At 52.7% G+C, this 14,187-nt stretch overlaps 1 pseudogene; it reads right to left on the bottom strand.

Annotated features, from left to right (window-relative positions):
• Positions 1–4,602: 4,602 nt before the first annotated feature.
• On the bottom strand, positions 4,603–8,815 carry LOC131589811 (serine/threonine-protein kinase pim-1-like; annotated as a pseudogene).
• Positions 8,816–14,187: the final 5,372 nt, after the last annotated feature.

The raw sequence follows: 14,187 nt of genomic DNA on the forward strand, positions 1-14,187 counted from the left end.
TTTCCAGCAGAATGGATTCTATAATTGCAGGATTCTATCTGCTGCATTCAGCTAGCTCCATTACTTAGCAGCATTACTTTGGTCCAAAAGCCCCCTCTTGCTCAGCTCTTGTGGCCTAAGGCTTCAGCTCCTTCAGCTCCTGGTGCTGAGCTGCTCACGCTGAATGAGACGACTCAGAGAGAAGAACAGAGTTCATCCAATTCCTTCTGGGACACAGAGAGGGGAGGTGTGAAAACAGGAGCATTGTTTGGTGAGGCCTCTTCTCTGCCCTTCACACCTTTCAGGGCTTTGAAGCAGCCAAGAGCTTTCTCCAGGAGTTCAATGAAGCAGCTGTTCCTGCTCCCAGGTCTGGCTCTTCCCAGTCTCTGACCTTGATTGGTTTTGTCCCTCTTGCTGTGCCCTGTGTTCCCCCAGGGCTCGGTGGCTGCTGCCCAGGACTGTGGGACTGGCACAGATCAAGGGGTCGAGCCCCTCCTTTCTGTGCCCTTGGAGCTGCCTGGTCACAGCAGCCTTTTCCATCTGGAAGCTCCACATGGAGAGGGAGTCTCCAGCTCTGTTCCTGGCGCAAGGTGCAGGAGCCCAGGGCTGCCATCTCAAGTCCCTGTTGGCACTGAGGGCTCCCAGGTGCCTCAGGCTGCTGTGCCACCACTGCACAGGGAGGGAAGCATGGCAGAGGCTGCACTGAAAGTCAGCTCCATGTGCTGCTCTTGGTACTGCCGGTGGTGCTGGTGTTGCTGGTGCTGCTGGTGCTGGTGCTGCTGCCAGTGTTGCTGGTGCTGGTGCAGGTGATGCTGGTGCTGCTGGTGATGCTGGTGCTGTTGCTACTGTTGCTGCTGGTACTGGTGCAGGTGCTGCTTGCAATGCTGGTGCTGGTGCTGCTGCTGGTGGTGCTGGAGCTGCTGCTGCTGCTGCTGGTGCTGCTGGCACTGCTGGTGCTGCTGCCACTGTTGCTGCTGCTGTTGCTGCTGCTGAAACTGCTGGTGCTGCTGCTGCTGGTGCTGGTACTGCTGGTGCTGCTGGTGCTGGTGCTGCTGATGCTGGTGGTGATGCTGGTATTGCTGCTGCTGCTGCTGGCACTGCTGGTGCTGGTGCTGCTGGTGCTGGTGGTGCTGCTGTTGGTGCTGCTGGTGCTGCTTGTGATACTGCTGGCACTCCTGGTGGTGGCAGCACTGCTGGTGCTGCTGGTGTTGCTGCTGGTCGTGCTGCTGGTGCTGCTCCTGGTGCTGCTGGTGCTGCTCCAGGTGCTGGTACTGCTGCTGTTGGTGCTGCTGGTGCTGGTGATGCTGGTGATGCTGGTGCTGGTGCTGCTGGTGCTGCTGCTGGTGCTGCTGGTGCTGGTGGTGCTGCTGCCACTGTTGCTGCTGCTGTTGCTGCTGCTGAAACTGCTGGTGCTGCTGGCACTGCTGATGCTGTTGGTGCTGCTGGTGCTGGTGCTGCTGATGCTGGTGGTGATGCTGGTACTGCTGCTGCAGCTGCTGGTGCTAGTGGTGGTGGTGGTAGTGCTGAAACTGCTGCTGCTGCTGGTGGTGCTGGCACTGCTGGTGCTGGTGCTGCTGGCACTGCTGGTGCTGGTGGTGCTGGTGGTGATGCTGGTGCTGGTGGCATTGCTGGTGCTGCTGCCACTGTTGCTGCTGCTGTTGCTGCTGCTGAAACTGATGGTGCTGGTGGGGCTGGTGCTGGTGCTCTGGTTGCTGCTGTTGTTGCGGCTGCTGGTACTCCTGCTACTGCTGGTGGTGCTGCTGGTGGTGGTGCTGCTGCTGCTGCTGGTGATGCGGGTGTTGCTGGTGGTGCTGCTGCTGAAACTGCTGGTGCTGCTGCTGGTGGTGCTGGTGCTGCTGGTGCTGCTAGTTGTGCTGCTGGTGATGCTGCTGGGACTGCTGGTGCTGCTGGCACTTCTGCTGCTGGTATTGCTGGTGCTGCTTCTGGTGCAGCTGCTGCTGCTGGTTCTGCTGCTGCTGCCGCTGCTGGTGCTGGCACTGCTGGTGCTGCTGCTGCTGCTGCTGTACTGCTGGTTCTGCTGGCACTGCTGGTGCTGCTGGTGCTGGTGCTGTTGATGTTGGCGGTGATGCTGGTACTGCTGCTGCTGCTGCTGGTACTGCTGCTGGTGCTGGTGCTGCTGCTGCCGCTGGTACTGCTGGTGGTAGTAGTGCTGCTGGTGCTGCCGCTGCTGCTGCTGGTGCTGCTGGCACTGCTGGCACTGCTGGTGCTGGTGCTGGTGCTGCTGGTGCTGGTGCTGGTGCTGGTGCTGGTGCTGCTGGTGCTGCTGGTGTTGCTGCTGGTCGTGCTGCTGGTGATGCTGGTGCAGGTGCTGCTGGTGCTGCTCCAGGTGCTGGTGCTGGTACTGCTGCTGCTGGTGCTGCTGTTGCTTCTGGTGCTGGTACTGCTGGTCCTGGTGCCACTGTGGCTTGTGCTGCTGCTGTTGCTGCTGCTGAAACTCTTGGTGCTGCTGCTGCTGGTGCTGGTGCTGGTGCTGGTGCTGCTGCGATCATTTTTCCAGCACTGCCCCAGACTGAGGGATCAGATCCAGGCACTGCTGCTGCTCCCTCGGGACCAGCCCCAGTTTGGTTCTTGCTGTCAGTGCCAGCAGAAGCTGTGGCTGGAGCAGTGGGTGCTGACAGTGCCCAAAGGCCCGGGGCTGGAGGGGTCCCTGGGCTGGGGCTGGGAGGGAACTGCCCCTTGTTCTCCCTCTGCCTCACGCAGAGCTGGGCCAGGCACAAGTGGGGCAGCAGAGCCAACAGGGAGCCTGCGAGTCTCTTCCAGCCGTGCCTGCTCAGAGTTTGGCCTTGGAGCTTCAGGTGGGCAAAGGCAGCTGCTCTGCTCCCTCTGCGTGTTCCCGTGTTCAGCAGTGCTGCTCCATCAGTCTGTGCCCAGCAACGGGGAAAAGCCTCAGCCCTGCAGGGCCAGGAGCTGCCGGGCTCTGCCTGAGCAGCTCAGCCAGCGGGAAGGGAGCTGCTCCACATGGGAACCAAGAGCAAAGGACACCTCTTTTTCATAGCATGATTTCTGTTTTAAGGGGAAAAATGTGGAAAATAAAAGATAAAATCTTCTATAAAATGTGAAAGATAAAAAGTGTGCAGTGAAAAATCTTCTATAACTTTGAATTAAGGTGTAATTGGTCTTTTGAAACATAAAACTCAGTTATGTACTTTATAAACATGCTGATGGCATGATGCATCTTACCGGCCTCAGGAACGTTTTAGAAAAAGATTTTGGGGTTTGATTCCAATATTGTTCTTTTAAATTGTGGTGAAATTGGAGTGAAGCAAGAAGAAACTGCTTTGCGCCTTGCCAGCTCCAAGCAGCACTGGGAATCTAAACTCTATCAAACCCCAAATCCTTTAGAAGATGTCCTTCCTTCTCACCCTGTGAATGAGCTGCGCATTCCCTTTCAAACATTCAGGGGTTTCTTAAAGATGCAAAGTCACACTTACAGCTTTTTGTGCTGGTTTGGAAGTGCAGAAGGGCGATTCTTCATTCATCAGCTCCAGACTGCACTGCCTCAGGAACCAGCAGTGGCATTTCTAGAGGAGGAAAAGAGTGCAATTGCACAATTCCAGCCAAAAAGAAAGGAAGAGTGGGACATAGAAAACATCCTGTGCAGATGCAGGCATTCAGCTGGGACTGTGGAGAGTTTGGGTTCTTGCCAATTGGATGTGTGTCCCTAACTGCAATCTCTTGGCCTGCAGGAGAGTCTCACTCACCTGCAAAAGCAGAAAGCTCAGGCGGTGTGCTGGGAACAGGCTCGTGTGATGCAAAGCTGTCAGAGCAATGTGAGGGCAGAGTGAGCCCAGCTGTGCCTGGGGCTGAGCCCAGCAGAGCCCTGGCAGAGCCCAGAGCAGCCTCAGCATCCACAGAGCCCGGCTGCAAGGAGAGAAACCAGAAACCGCCTGTCAGCTGCAGGCTCCTGTCCCCTTGTCCCAGCCACCCGCGGTACCCAGGCCATGCTGGCCGTGCTCAGAGCCGGGCCCAAAGCTGCCCATCACTGCTGCCTCTGGGAGCAGAGCAGGAGGGCAGGACATGTGCCCAGCCTGCAGCCAGCCACGGCAGATCCAGCCCCTCAGCAGCTGCCCAGAGACAAAAAGCAGCTTGGCAGCCAACTGAAGAATTGGTTGCATCCAGCCCAGCCAAGGGGGGAACCTTTGGTGCTGGCCAGGCTGTGCCATGCCCAGATCTGGGAGCATCCCCTGGCTGTGGACTCACCTGCAAATTGGGCGTGGAGCGAGTCTTTGAAGAAGACATGCCAGAATTGAAATCCATCATCTTCAGCTGGCCAGCTGGAGGAAGAGATTGCCATCCCTGAGGTTGCCCTTGATGTCTCCAGCAGCAGCCCCACCTGGTAACAGCTTCTCCAGGGGCTCCTTCTCCTTGCCTACGGGCCAGACCAGGCTGTCAGTGCTCTGTCCAGGGTCCCAGCCATCAGTGATCCAGACAAGCAAAACCAGGGGGAATGGTGGCCACCAGTGCTTGCCACACCAGGTGTCCAGCTCAGCTCCAGCCCAAGAGCTGTGTGTTCCCTTCTGATGAGCCCTGCTCAGAGCTACAGGCAGGACAAAAACAGCCTGGTTTGCTTTGCCCCCGATTGCCAAGAAATGTGTGGAGCTGTTACCTGCCAGGCCCCTGGATCCAACTGTGCATGTGGATCTCTCCCGTCTCCTAGGGCAGATGAACACCCTGCATCCAAGGATGGCGGAAAAGGTCTTCTAAGGATGGCCTGTCCAAGGGTTGCATGGACAAACACCTCTTAATAATATCTTGGCATTCTGAAGAGAGAAACCAGGAATCAGCAGTCAGTTGGAGAAGTTGCCGCCCCCTTCCAGTGCCCAGGCCATGCTGGGTGTGCCCAGAGCTGGGCCTAAACTTCCCCATGGATTCACTGTTTGCAGGAGAGCAGGACATGTGCCACCTCCTCAGCAGCTGCCAGAGCAGGATGCTCATGAGCCCGCTGCTGTCTCCCAAGCCCGGTGTTCCTCCTGTGCCCAGAGATGAGGATTCACCTTGGGAGAGCCGTCGTGGGAACAAGATCCGTCCCCAGATCATCTGCTGGCCCCTCATGAATGGGTGCTTCCCTATGACCAGCTGGTATAGCAGGAGGCCCAGGGACCAGATTGTTGCTGCCCGGCCATGGTAGCGTTGCTGGTGGATCCACTCAGGTGGGCTGTAGGACAGGGTTCCTGTGGAACACAGATGGAGCTCATCAGGGGGATGCTGCTGCTCCCAGAGCCTCGCCCCAGCATCCCTGGGCTGCCCCAGCGGCACACGGGGTGACCCACTGCCCTCTCGCCAGCACCTGGGACTTGGCTACAAACCCAGGGCTGGAAAAGAAGCTACTGCTGCTGGAAGAGGGCAGCAGAAGCACTGGGGAGGCCCAACCATGATAAGCAAATAAAAACCCACCCCATGGTAGAGAAAAACACACTCTCCTCCCTGCCTGCATGGCCTCCAAAAAATTGTTAATAAGCCAAGGCAAACGTGGGGAGCAGAGGAGTTCAAGCCCTTCCTTGCTGACGCACCAAACACTCTGGAGCATGGGGTCAGACCCCCGCCCTCTGCTACCCCCATGGGGGTTTTTGTCAGGCTGGCTGTCCCAGCCCCAGCCCAGGGCACAGTGGGTGCTGAAGGCTGTTGGCAGGGCTGGGAGCTGGCCCCCCTCACACCCCCATTCAAATCAATTTGGCTCAAGCATTAATCCCATCCTGGCAGCAACACGGGGAATCCCTGGTGCCACACCCAGGCTGGGCCATGAGATGGCCAGGAGAATCCCCTGCCAGGGCTCACCTGCAAACTGGGTGTAGGCTGTGTCTTGCAGGAAGGCACCACAGCCAAAGTCGATCAATTTCAGCTCCCCTGTGGCCAGGTCGAGCAGGATGTTCTCCGGTTTTATGTCCCTGTGCAGGACCCCGCAGCTGGTGCAGTGCTGCACGGCCTCCAGCAGCTGCCTAAACAGCCCCCGCGCCTCCTCCTCCGGCAGGAACCTCCGCTCCGCCAGCAAATGCGAGAGGTCCTGGCACCGCTCTGGACGCTCCAACACTAACACGAAGCTGTCGGGGAGCTCAAGCCACTCCAGCAGCTGAATGACTGCAGCACAGCCAGAGGACACCCTGTCCAGCAGCACGATCTCCAGGGGAGCACGGGTGCCGTCGGGCTGCGGGAGGAGCACGGTGCTGTCAGTGGGGCTGAGGCCGTGCCAGGGCTCTGGGAGCCCTCAGCCAGCCCGGGATGCTCTGCACACCTCGCTCACCCCCACACCCGCTCTCCCCGCAGGGCTCTCGGCGGCTCCCACCCTGCCGGGCCCCGGCTCATCCCTGCCCGGCACGCCCCGGCTTCTGCCGCTGGCCCCGCTCACTCACCAGCTCGCCCCAGAGCCGGACGCGATCCCGCAGCACACATTTGATGGCCACCTGTGAGCAAGGAGCAGCAGAGGGTTGAGCTCGCTGCCCGCCCCGCCGCGCCCCCGCCATCTCCTCTGCCCCCTCCTCCTCCTCCTCCTCCTCTGCCCACCGCTCACCGGGGCACCGTCCAAGAGTCGCGTGGCCGCGAAGACGCTGCCGAAGCCGCCGCGCCCCAGCAGCGGGCCCAGCTTGTAGCACTGCTGCAGGGCCTCCTGCGCCTTCCCTGGCGGCGAGTCGCGGCCATCAGCGCTTGGCCCGGGGCCAGGAACGGCCCCCAAGCGCTCCCCGACCTCCCCGGGCCGGGCATCCGCAGGCGTTCCCTCATTGGAACGCGGCAGCGGCGGCTCGGGGCCAGCGGCCGCGCTGCTGAGCGGCGGAGCTCGGGCCGGGGAAGCCGCAGCGGAGGCGGCGGCAGCGGCCGCGCCGCCTGTGTCCTCCACGGGCCCTGGGAGGAGCCGGGGCCGGGGGCAGGGCCGGGGCCGGGGTCGGGGCCGGGGCCGGGGTCTGGACCGGAGCCTGCGTCGGGGCCGGGGCCGGGATCGGGCCAGGCGGAGCCAAAGGGCAGCGATTCCGCCCCAGCCCCAGGCAATGATGCCCGCCCAGCAGCGCCAGCGCCAGCACAGCCAGAGCCGGGCGGAGGCGAGACCACGGCGGGACGGCCGCAGACGGGGACGGGGCCGGGGCCGGGGCCGGGGCAGCCCCGCAAGGGCCCGTGGGCGGGGCCGGGGGCGGGCCGGGGGCATGGCCCGGGCGGGCACAGGGAGAGGGAACCTGGAAGAGAAGGGGATGCAGGAAAAGGGAGACCCGGAGGGAATGTGGGACTGTGGGAAAGGGAGAGGAGAAACAGAAAAGTGATAAATTTGATGCTTTCGCTGCTGCTGCTGCTGCTGCTGCCGCCGCTGCTGCCGCTGCCGCTGCTGCTGCCGCTGCAACTGAAGCACCGGGACTGAAGCACCGTTTGTCCCCGTGTCCGTTTGTCCGTTGCCCGCTCGGCCCCGCCCCGAGCTCCGCGCTCCCCGGGCAGCCCCTGAGCCTGGCCAAACACGGGAACTTTGCCGTGTTGAGCCAAGAGCCAGAGTCTTGACTCCTGCACAGGGGCACAGGAATGCCCTTGGTTGCTGCTGTGCCTCGTCCCTGCTGAGGGTCAGACACCATCTGAGCACATTCCCTGAATGCAGAATTAGTACCTGACCCAAGCACTGCACTTGTGTCTCCAGCATTGCTTTCCAAGTAAAACAGGGGAAGGCAAACTGCGTATAGCTCATGGTATTTTACAGTGTCTAAAACTTGCCAAGTCTCAGATCTTAGAGGTGAGATCCATTTGGAATGAATGGGATGGAGAAAGTGCAAGATGGAAAAGAGAAACATAAAAATAAATAGAGAAAAACATATTGGTTGTTTCTTTTGATTTTATTTTCATTTCATAAAGAAGTGGTTTCAATTTTCCCAGAATCTTCTCCACAGTCCTGTCTGTTCTTTCCAAAAACCTGTCCTGGAGAAGAAGGCACAGCTCCTGTCACAAGATGTGCCCCCAGCTGCAGCTTCTCTTGGCTTCCCACACAGTGACTGCAGCACAACTCTTGCAGCAGAGCAGGACAAATGTTTGAAGAACTTGACAACTTGTTCTTTCTTTTCCTTGTGGACAGTGCAGTTGTGCCATTGGTAAGGTTTTCACTGTTACTCTTCTAGCCAAAGAAAACATGATGAGGTACCAGGAATTGTTAGGGAATACATGCCTGGCTGAATGTGGAGAAAGAATCTCCAGAGCCTGCAGCCAGAAGTGGAGAGCTAATCATTCCAATAGCCCCATGGACATCTTGAAAGTGATCTGGAACATGAAGATGGGCTGACAGAGGGAGTTTGTTTCTGTGTTCAGTTTAGATGATTCTACATCTCTTGCACTGGGAGAAATCAAGAGCACAATCAGTTGATGATAAGCATCAGAACATGATAAGCTGGACCTCTCAGTGGATGAGAGAAAGACTGTGAAAAGGAGAAATGCAGGGAATGACTTGGTAAACTTTGTATATAAGAAGGCACATTTTTTCCTAATAATTCCCAATTCATTCCCTTTGCTTCTATCCTTTTAAAAAGGCCAATTGCATGTCAGATTCCCCATGAAATGAGAACCCTGAGCTTGTGGGACTGCCTGAAAGGTGCCCTGTTCCTTTTTCTTCTGCTGCTCAGAAGAAACAATGAATTGAGTTGGGAAGTTCTGGTATTTCTTTCTCCTGCTGGATTTCTTCATTTTATTTGCCACTGCAGAGGCAATTTCTGTGATGGCCTCTGTCAGTTGATTCTATTTCAGCAGCAGCAGCAGCAGCAACAGGGCTGTGTTTGAGCACTGCAAATGTGACCTGTGTGGCTTTAATTCTCCTTGACTTTGTGCTCAGGGAGTTGGGAGCATTTTGATCTCTACTGATCATGATGCCTGAAACAAAAATCCTGAGTTCCCTGTAACAAAAGCACAGTGGGTAGCACTGATTGAAAGAGGCAATTGCAGTTGTATTACTAAAATTCAAGTGGCAAGCAGAAGAGGGGCAAGAGCAGCTTGGATCTACAACTGCCAAGGCAAATGTAGATTAAATAATTTTGTGGGACTTTTCTGGAATTTTGTGGGATTTGAGAAAATTTAAATAATTTTGTGGGATTTTTGTGGAACTTTGTGGGATTTTTGTGGATTAAGTGAAATTTGCAGAGATTGTGTGGGATATTTCTGGAATTTGGTGGGGTTTTGAGAAGATTTAGGCAATTTTGAGGGATTTTTCGTGATTTTTTTGGGATATTGAGAGAATATTGTTGGATGCTTCTGGAATTTTTTTTTTTAATGTTGTGGAAATTGCAACAGATTATGTGGGATATTTCTGGAATTTGGGAGGTTTTTGAGAAAATTTAAATAATTTTGTGGGATTTTTCTGGAATTTGGTGGGAATTTTCTGGAACTTGGTGGGATTTTTTTGAATTTTGTGTGATTTTGCTGGAATTCTGTGGGGTTTTGATGAAATTTAAATAATTTTGTGGGATTTTTCTTGAATTTTGAGGTATTTTTCTGCAATTTTGTGGGATTATTTTTAGAATGTTGTGAAATGTTTTGAAATTTTGTGGGATTTTGAGGAGACAATGAATTTTGAAAATTTTTTCTTAGATTTTGAGAAATTTTGTGGAGATTTTGTGGGGTGTTTCTGGAATTTGGTGGGGTTTGGAGACGATTTTGGGGAATTTTGTGGGATTTTGAGAAAATTTAAAGAATTTTGTGGGACTATTGTGGAATTCTGTAGGGTTTTGGGAAGATTGAGGGAATTTTGTGGGATGTTTCTGGAATTTTCTGGGATATTTTTGGAATGTTGTAGAATTTTCTGGAATTTTGTGGCATTTTGAGGAGACTTGAAGAATTTTGAGTGATTTTTCTAGATTTTGTGTAAATTTGTAATTATTTTCTTGGATGTTTCTGGAACTTTGTTAGATGTTTCTGAAATATTTGTGGATTTTTGTGGGATTTTTCTGGAATTTTCTAGGATTTTGAGAAGACTTGAGTAATTTTGAAAGTTTTTTCTTAGATTGTGTGGAAATTTGTGAAGATTTTTTGGGACTTTTGAGGAATTTTGTGGGATATTGAGGAGACTTGAAGAATTTTGAGGCATTTTTCTTAAATTGTGTGAAAATTTGTAAAGATTTTGTGGGATGTTTTTGGAATTTGGTAGGGTTTTGAGAAGTTTTAATGCATTTTGTGAGACGTTTGTGGAATTTTGTGGGATTTTTCTGGAATTTTCTTGGATATGGAGGACACTTAATGAATATTGAGGGATTTTTCTTAGATTTTGTAGAAATCTGTGGAGATTTTGTGGGATGTTTCTGGAATTTGGTAAGGTTTTGAGAAGATTTAGGGAATTTTATGGTATGTTTGTGGGAATTTTATGGGATTTTTATGGAATCATGTGGAATGTTTCCTGAATTTTGTGGGATTTTGCGGAAATTTTCTTGGACATGTCTAGAATTTTGTAAGATTGTTCTGGAATTCTGTGGCATTTTGAGAAAATTTAAATAATTTTGTGGCATTTTTCTGGTATTTTGTAGCATTTTTTTGGAATGTTGTGGAATTTTCTGAGATTTTGTGGGATTTTGAGAAGACTTGAGTAGTTTTGAAAGATTTTTCTTGGATTGTGTGGAAACGTGGAGATTTTGTGGGATGTTTCTTGAATTTGGTGGGGTTTTGAGAAGATTTAGGGAATTTTGAGGGATTTTTTTCGCAATTTCATGATGCTTTTCTGGAATTTTGTGGGCTTTTGAGAAAATGTAAAAAATTCTGAGGGATGTTTCTGGAATTTTGTGCGATTTTTTTTTGAATGTTGTGGAATTTTCTGGAATTTGGTGAGATTTTGAAGAGACTTGAAGAATTTTGAGGAGTTTTTCTTCGATTGTGTGAAAATTTGTGGAGATTTTGTGGGATGTTTCTGGAATTTGGTAGGGTTTTGAGAAGATTTTTCTAGAGTTTTGCTGGATTTTTTTTTAAATCTGTGGGATTTTTCTGGAATTTTCAGGGATTTTCAGTAAATTTTCCTGGGCATTTAAAGAATTCTGTGAAATTTTTCTGGAATTCTGTGGCATTTTGAGAAAATTTAAATAATTTTGTGGCATTTTTCTGGAGTTTTGTAGGATTTTTTTGGAATGTTGTGGAATTTTCTGAGATTTTGTGGGATTTTGAGAAGACTTGAGTAATTTTGTAAGATTTTTCTTAGATTGTGTGGAAACTTTTGGAGATTTTGTGGGATGTTTCTGGAATTTGGTAGGGTTTTTAGAAGATTGTCCTGGGTTGATTATGATGTTAAAGTGTATCCCCATTCTTCCACCCAACCCAGACACCGGTTTTGTATTCTTAAAATTTCATCTAAGAGTAAAAGTGAGTGGAAAAGAAGCACCGAGTCTCTTATCAGAGACTGTACTTGCTCCCCCCCCCGCATCGGGAGTTTTGACTACAGCACAGACAACAAGAGACAGATCGCCTTGGCTTTCCAGCCAGCCGGAGCAGAGAGGTCTTCCTGGACTTTTTCTTTCCCTTTTTCTGAAACGAATCGAACCTGCTCTGGACTGGGGACTCGGGGGAGCACCGGGAGCTTGCACCCGTGGACTACCGGGAGCCCAGCCTGGGCAGCGGCATTGTCCAGCCCGAGCAGATGGCGGCCCGGCTCCCGCCTCGGTTTCTGCCCGGCTGGCTCGATCAGCCTGGCTGCCGTCCGCCTGCAGGCTTCAGTGGGGCCGGCCGGGGGCGAGCGGGAAGGAAGCCGCCGTCGGAGCGAAAGCCTCCGAGAGAGAGCCGGCGAGAAAGCTTCCTCGCAAAGGGAAGGGGCCGAGCCTCAAGCCGCTGGTGGCCCCGTCGGCCCGCTCCTCAGCCCCCGCAGGCGTTGTCGCCGTGCCTAGCGGCCGGCCGCTTGGGGAGCCGCCTGGGGCGTGGGCGGGGAGGGGCCGATGGCGGCGGCCCCAACCATCGCCCAGCAGGGGGCGGGGAAAAGCCCGGAAGGCGGCGCCGCGGGAGCCGGCGGGGGAGGGCGGTTCCGTGCCGGGCCCGCACGTCTCGGCAGCGAGCCCCCGCAGGCGGGCCCGGGGCCAAAGACCTCCGCGGACCGCCGAAGAGTCGGCCTGTGCAAGCGGCCGCCCGCTCGCCGCCTCTGCCGGCGATTCGAGTCGAGTCACGCCGGCGGGCGGCGGCTTCCAGCCGCGTCCCACCGCACGCTTCCGCCTGCTTCCTTTCCCCCGCTGTCCGCCCCGAGGTCCCGCTTGCAGGCTGGTGCCTGCTCCCCGCGGGGTGGGGACGCCCCAATGCCGGCCTGTGCAAGCGGCCGCCCGCTCGCCGCCTCTACCGGCGACTCGAGTCGAGTCACTATGACTCTTAACAGAGGTAAGTATGCATTACTAACTGGGCTTAGCCGCGGAAATCAGACCTCCTCGTGGTCCCGCTGGATACCCTCAAGGGTAACTAGCTGATTTCTGCCCCAGTGTGAGTGAGGTTGTGTTTTTCACTGCCTCCCTGCCTTTGGACTCGCCACCCAAAGTGCAGTTTCACGATTTTGCGTCGAAAAATTATCGGCAGAAGCTCCTTAAAAGCTCCCTGCCTGAAACCGAGCCCGCCGGTAAAGTTGGGCAAAGCTGACAGCGCTTGAGGGGGTGCTGTTAGTCAATATTCCCTCAATTGGACTTACTTTTAATTTGAAACGGCACCACGGTAAAGGCTTTAAAGCTACTCCGTGTGTCCACGGCGACTCAAACTAATTTTAATGACTGGGATATAAAATCGCCACAAAAACCAAATTTTAAACCCTCAGAATTGGGAAGGGAGGTTTGGAAAAGTTTAAAACTGGAGTTCTACAACTCGATGCATTGTGCCGAAGAATGTAATGCCCATTGTGTGGGGCGGGAGGGGTTGGAGGAATACCCTGATGTGCACTGTGATGATACAATGACTTGCTTATCTCTAGATGATAACGGGATTGATAAGAGCCAGGAAAGGATTACCACACCCCCACCCACCCAGGAAGAATCCACCCTGCCCGCGCTGTGGTATTAAAATGAATCAAATGCTTGAATTAACTGAACATTTACTCAGAGCACATGGAATTAGAGAATGCAAATTTAAATGCAGCAAATGTGATTTGGAAAATACAAATTTTCACAGCATTGCCTGCCACTATCCAAAATGCAAAGGTAAAATAAAAGAACCATCCCCAGGAAAATGGCCCTGCAATGTATGCCAGATGAGTTTTCAAACTAAAATTGGACTGGGACAACATAAAAGAATTGCACATCCAGCAGTCAGACACCAGGAGAGGCTAGAAGCCATGAGACCAAAAGAAACATCAGCAAGAGGAGCCCACAAGAAATGCTGGAGTGAAGAGGAGGAAAATCTACTGATCCAACTAATAAAACAATATGAGGGTAATAAAAACATTAATAAACTGATTGCTGAACACATCCCATCCAAAACTTCAAAACAAATCCGTGACAAGAGACGCTGTCTGATGTTAAAACAACAAGCCTCAATTGGATTACAAACTAACAGAAAAACAGAAGAGCAGCCATAGGAAAAAATTCAAAAGCCATCAAAGCGTAAAGAAACCACAATAAATCAGTTGAAAAAGCACTAGGAAGAGATTATCCCATCAAAGATCAGCGATGGCGCCTTCATTGTGTACCAGGAAGCCTTCCAAGAAATTCTCAAAAAGAAAAATAAGAATCCAGCCCACACCATTAGTGAAATAACCAAAGACTGCATGAAGGTATTTAAAGGGATGCACAGCCGGGAAAAGAACACCAGAAAACCAAAACAGGGTCACTCGCAGCCTAAGAAGAGACAAGCAGAAAATGGACGAGCAAGAGAGATATTAAAAAGGGACAGTATCTAAGATTCCAAAAACTATTTTACACAGATAGAGGGAAACTGGCCCACATCATCCTTGATGATGTGGAGGGGTTAAAGTGCCAAATTCCAGCTGACGAGATCAGCTCAGTATTCTGTGAAAGATGGGAAATACCCAGCAATTTCAAAGGCTTTGGAGATTTTGAAGCAGAGGGAACAACTGACAACACTAAGTTCCTGCCATTGATAACTGCCAAGGAGATTGAGAAGAACATCAAAGAGATGGCCAAAACATCGGCTCCAGGCCCAGATGACATCACCCTGGGGGATCTGTGCAAAGCAGATCCAAAATTCTCATTACTGACAGAGATTTTTAATCTCTGGCTAATATCCGGAACAGTTCCTGACCAAGTGAAGAACTGCCGCACGCTCCTGCTTCCAAAATCGGAC

This window comes from Poecile atricapillus, chromosome 30 (assembly GCF_030490865.1).
Source record: "Poecile atricapillus isolate bPoeAtr1 chromosome 30, bPoeAtr1.hap1, whole genome shotgun sequence".
Taxonomy (NCBI): domain Eukaryota; kingdom Metazoa; phylum Chordata; class Aves; order Passeriformes; family Paridae; genus Poecile; species Poecile atricapillus.